Consider the following 6008-nt stretch of genomic DNA (forward strand, 5'->3'; position numbering starts at 1 on the left):
ATCTTTTAATATCTACCTCATCAATAATTATCATTAATACTCTACATCACAGTGTTCGATATGATCAGTGTAGTCATAATTTGCTAACTGGGCACGCATCTGTAAATATCTACCACATCAATAATTATTATTAATATCCTATATCACATTTTTGGATATGATCAGTGTAGTCATAATTTGCTAACTGGGCACGCATCTTTTAATATCTACCACATCAATAATTATTATTAATAATATATATCACATTGTTGGATATGATCAGTGTAGTCATAATTTTATAACTGATCACGCATCTTTATATATCTACCGCATCAATAATTATTATTAATATCCTATATCACATTGTTCAATATGATCAGTGTTATAGTCATAATTTGATAACTGAGCAGCACGCATCTTTAAATATCTACCTCATCAATAATTAATATTAATATCATATATCACATTTTCGATATGATCAGTGTAGTCATAATTTGATAACTCAGCACGCATCTGTAAATATCTACCTCATCAATAATTATTATTAATAATCTATATCACATTGTTAGATATGACCAGTGTAGTCATAATTTGATAACTGAGCACGCATCTTTTAATATCTACCTCATCAATAATTATCATTAATACTCTACATCACAGTGTTCGATATGATCAGTGTAGTCATAATTTGCTAACTGGGCACGCATCTGTAAATATCTACCACATCAATAATTATTATTAATATCCTATATCACATTGTTGGATATGATCAGTGTAGTCATAATTTGATAACTGATCACGCATCTTCAAATATCTACCTCATCAATAATTATTATTAATAATCTATATCACATTGTTAGATATGACCAGTGTAGTCATAATTTGATAACTGAGCATGCACGCATCTTTTAATATCTACCTCATCAATAATTATCATTAATACTCTACATCACAGTGTTCGATATGATCAGTGTAGTCATAATTTGCTAACTGGGCACGCATCTGTAAATATCTACCACATCAATAATTATTATTAATATCCTATATCACATTTTTGGATATGATCAGTGTAGTCATAATTTGCTAACTGGGCACGCATCTTTTAATATCTACCACATCAATAATTATTATTAATAATATATATCACATTGTTGGATATGATCAGTGTAGTCATAATTTTATAACTGATCACGCATCTTTATATATCTACCGCATCAATAATTATTATTAATATCCTATATCACATTGTTCAATATGATCAGTGTTATAGTCATAATTTGATAACTGAGCAGCACGCATCTTTAAATATCTACCTCATCAATAATTAATATTAATATCATATATCACATTTTCGATATGATCAGTGTAGTCAGAATTTGATAACTGATCTCGCATTTTATATAGCTACCGCATCAATAATTATTATTAATATCCTATATCACATTGTTGGATATGATCAGTGTAGTCATAATTTGATAACTGATCACGCATCTTTAAATTTCTACCTCATCAATAATTAATATTAATAATCTTTATCACATTGTTGGATATGATCAGTGTAGTCAGAATTTGATAACTGAGCACGCATCTTTTAATATCTACCACATCAATAATTATTATTAATATCCTATATCACAGTGTTCGATATGATCAGGGTAGTCATAATTTGATAACTGAGCACGCATCTTTTAATATCTACCACATCAATAATTATTATTAATAATATATATCACATTGTTCGATATGATCAGTGTAGTCATAATTTAATAACTGATCACGCATCTTTATATATCTACCGCATCAATAATTATTATTAATATCCTATCACATTGTTCAATATGATCAGTGTAGTCATAATTTGATAACTGATCACACATCTTTAAATTTTTACCTCATCAATAATTAATATTAATAATCTTTATCACATTGTTGGATATGATCAGTGTAGTCAGAATTTGATAACTGAGCACGCATCTTTTAATATCTACCTCATCAATAATTATTATTAATATCATATATCACATTGTTGGATATGATCAGTGTAGTCGTAATTTGATAACTGAGTACGCATCCTTAAATATCTACCTCATCAATAATTATTATTAATATCCTATATCCCATTGTTGGATATGATCAGTGTAGTCGTAATTTGATAACTGAGCACGCATCTTTCAATATCTACCTCATTATATATCTTATATCACATTGTTGGATATGATCAGTGTAGTCAGAATTTGATAACTGAGCACGCATCTTTTAATATCTACCTCATCAATAATTATTATTAATATCATATATCACATTATATATATATATATATTTCTATGTTTTTTTGTTGTTGTAATTATTATTTTATGTTTATTGCCGAAATGAATAAAATAATAATAAATATTGTTGGATATGATCAGTGTAGTCGTAATTTGATAACTGAGTACGCATCTTTAAATATCTACCTCATCAATAATTATTATTAATATCCTATATCCCATTGTTGGATATGATCAGTGTAGTCGTAATTTTATAACTGATCACGCATCTTTATATATCTACCTCATCAATAATTATTATTAATATCCTATATCACAGTGTTCGATATGATCAGTGTAGTCATAATTTGATAACTGAGCACGCATCTTTATATATCTACGGCATCAATAATTAATATTAGTAATCTATATCACATTGTTGGATATGATCAGTGTAGTCATAATTTGATAACTGAGCACGCATCTTAATATCTACCTCATCAATAATTATTATTAATATCCTATATCACATTGATCTTTTAATTTCTTAGTTTATACTGTGAATTCCATCAATTTAACTTATATTGACATTTTTTACCCACAAAAAGTCACACTGCTATTTCGAAAAAATTAGTTAAAAATTGTTTTTAGATATGATTATATTAGTGATATATATAATATTAAGTGGTTTGAAGGATGTTTGTGGATGGCTTTTTTAGGTTTGAATTAGTTTTATTCAGTTTAACTGTTAAAGCTCAGTTATCAAATTATGACTATTTATATCATCATCAATAACAAGCCGATTTTCCACTAGGCGAATTTGTTCGCGCGAATCGAACGCGCCAGCTTGTACGCATGTGTATTATTCATGTTTACGTCTTCCAAATCCTTCTCTACGCATGCGTATTAGCTGACGCCTTCGATTCGCGCGAACAAATTCGCCTAGTGGAAAATCGGCTTGAGCTACATTAGACACCAAAGATTGTATAGCGCCGCGTAGCGGCGCTATACAATCTTTGATTAGACACAGTAAATACTGATTTAAAACAACCAGGTATTGTTTTAGTTAGTTTAGTTTTTTAGTCTAATCATCTATGCAAATAAATAGTTTTACACTTTATTTAAATTAAAATGTATGTATTTCTCAAAAATTCTATTTTTATTTTGTATTGATGTATTGTTATATTTATGTTCAGGATGCAGCATTACCGAGATGTTGGTAATATTGTTTTATTTACTATTAATGTATCTAAACCTAGTTGATATCATAAGATCGCGCGGTACCTACTATAACTTCGGAAAAGAACTGTTGCTGTTTCTCGACATCCAATCACTATTGATCGTCCTCAGAAGATCGTCTTCTGGTCGGCAACCTTTCAAAACCAAGTTTATTGTTACAGCTTGTAATTAAAATTTCTTGATGATAAAAGTAGGGCCTATAGGCTATATATAAGACCAAAGTTTTGAAAATGTGCCTCATCAATCATATATCAATCATTATATCGGATATAATCTCATTTCGTTTTTCACAAAATATGCACGCGTCTTTTAACAGGTATACCTCTCTCGTCAATAATAATAATTAATACAATTTAATTACAATGTCAGAAAGGATCAGTAATTAAGTAATAAATGACAGCTGAGCACATTTCTTTTATCTGCTTTTTTAACCGTAATATCATTCTTCCTCTCATGAAATGAGATCTATTTGCAACATACGGTATTGACAGTTAATTTAACTATTAATATACAAATAGACACAGTATATCTGAATATCAATTCAGACACTGTAGGATGCGTATAATGAGAATTATAAATACGTATATTCAGCTGGATATTAAACAAAGACGCATGCATTTATTTATTAGAAATTATTAAACTTGCAGCCAATCATCAAGAAACATTATTTTTGCACTGTATCTAATAACGTTGACGCATCGATCGCACTACGACGCGTGGTCTTTATTAACGTACGGTCTAGACAATTATCTTTAGGATGGGAAAAAGAACTGAAAAAACTAAGAAGATCGAATATACCAGGAGGAGTATAGGTTCCGTTAGGAAGAAAGTAGGTTATATCCTTTATTTTAGACTTAGGTATATCCTAGTTTAGTTAGAGTTAGGCCTAGGCCTAATTAATAACCGGAGTAAAATAAAACCCGATCAACTCAAGATATTCACATCATTCACATCCAACCTTTTCATGATACAGTTAATGCTGTCGGGGTTATCGCTTTTGGCCATTTAAAAAAAAATTTCCCAGGACTATATCGTCTTTGAATAAAAATGAATATTCATAATAAAAAGAATATAAAAAAGGTATAGAATATTGTTTACTGAAGAAAGGGTACATTCCCGAAGGAGCGAAAATTGATTACTAGGGCCTATGCTACACTTCATAGTTAGTACATATGGAACGCGTTTTAGGCAAATGTAAAATATTCAATATACAATTTCGTATCTAGGCCTATTATATAGGCCTATTTAAATAAAATGTTATTCAAGTTTATTCGAAGGAGGCATTTATTTGAGGGAGGCGTTTATGGTTTTGTGTTTTAATATATCAAATCATATCACTGTAGTATCTCATCTCAATCATGGAGGTATACCTCCATGTCTCAATGATCAAATAAATTCTTCCTAAATAAACAATTAATATCCAAACATTCTAACAAACAGTAAGTCACTAAGTGGATGGGTTAAAGTTTGCATCTAATTTACTTCACTCTTAAATTGTCTATAAAACTTAACAAACTTAAGTTTTGTACCAAATTTTATAGTAGGTGAAGTTGACATAATGAGTTTAACAAAAAAGTTAGTTTGCAATCACCCAGTAATACGGAATGTAACAATATAACAATATTTAAAGTTGTGTATATCTTTATTATTAGGTACACAAATTGAGTAAACGAAAGGTTGCAGTTGCCTGCCTCATCTTGTTTCAGTTTGCTGGTAATTTATAACACATGTTTATTTTTTATTATGTAGAATATGTTATTGTTTTTTTTTTTAATTTGAAATTCCAATTTGTTTTATTACTGCTGTCTAATATACCAATGGGGTTTTTGTATAGGTTCACCAGAATTATGTCACATATTCAGAAGAGAAGAGGTCAAACCTCTCATCAACGAATGTGTTAATAAACACTTGGTTAAGGGTAAGTTCAAAACAATATATTTTTACTGTCATGCAAGTAAAGACTCTTTTTTTTTTAGTAGGTTGTGGTATATTTGGGTTGCAAACAATGTCAATGATACATATAATAGTTTTTTTTATAATTTCAAATTATTGAAAGACAACATTTTTTGTTATAAGACTGGTTCAGTTTTCAGTACGGTAGATTGTTTTTTTTTGGGGGGGGGGGGGGGGGGGGGCGGTAAATTTGAACAAGACATTACTCTAAGAAAATGTTCATATTAACAATTTTTTAATAAAACACATTATAACAGTTTAGATTAGTTGTTATAAAGTTTATAGCAATGATTGAGTAGAAAACAAGTTTTATTTTTTAATACAATGTCCTTTTATAGAATAATTTAAGAAAACAATTACTTTTATACTTTAAATTCCCTACAGTATATATTTTACAATGTAAAGTAAAAAAGCAAACATATATGTTAACCTTGCTAATTACTTTGCTTATAAATTATTTAACACACATGTATTAGTTTATGTTATTGATATTATTTATATTGCTGTATTCGGGGCCAATGGCATATGTATATAATAAATGTCAAGCAACAAACGATTAGCATGTTTATGTATTGACTAACAATTGATATT

This window comes from Antedon mediterranea, chromosome 1, assembly GCF_964355755.1.
Source record: "Antedon mediterranea chromosome 1, ecAntMedi1.1, whole genome shotgun sequence".
Classification (NCBI taxonomy): Eukaryota; Metazoa; Echinodermata; class Crinoidea; order Comatulida; family Antedonidae; genus Antedon; species Antedon mediterranea.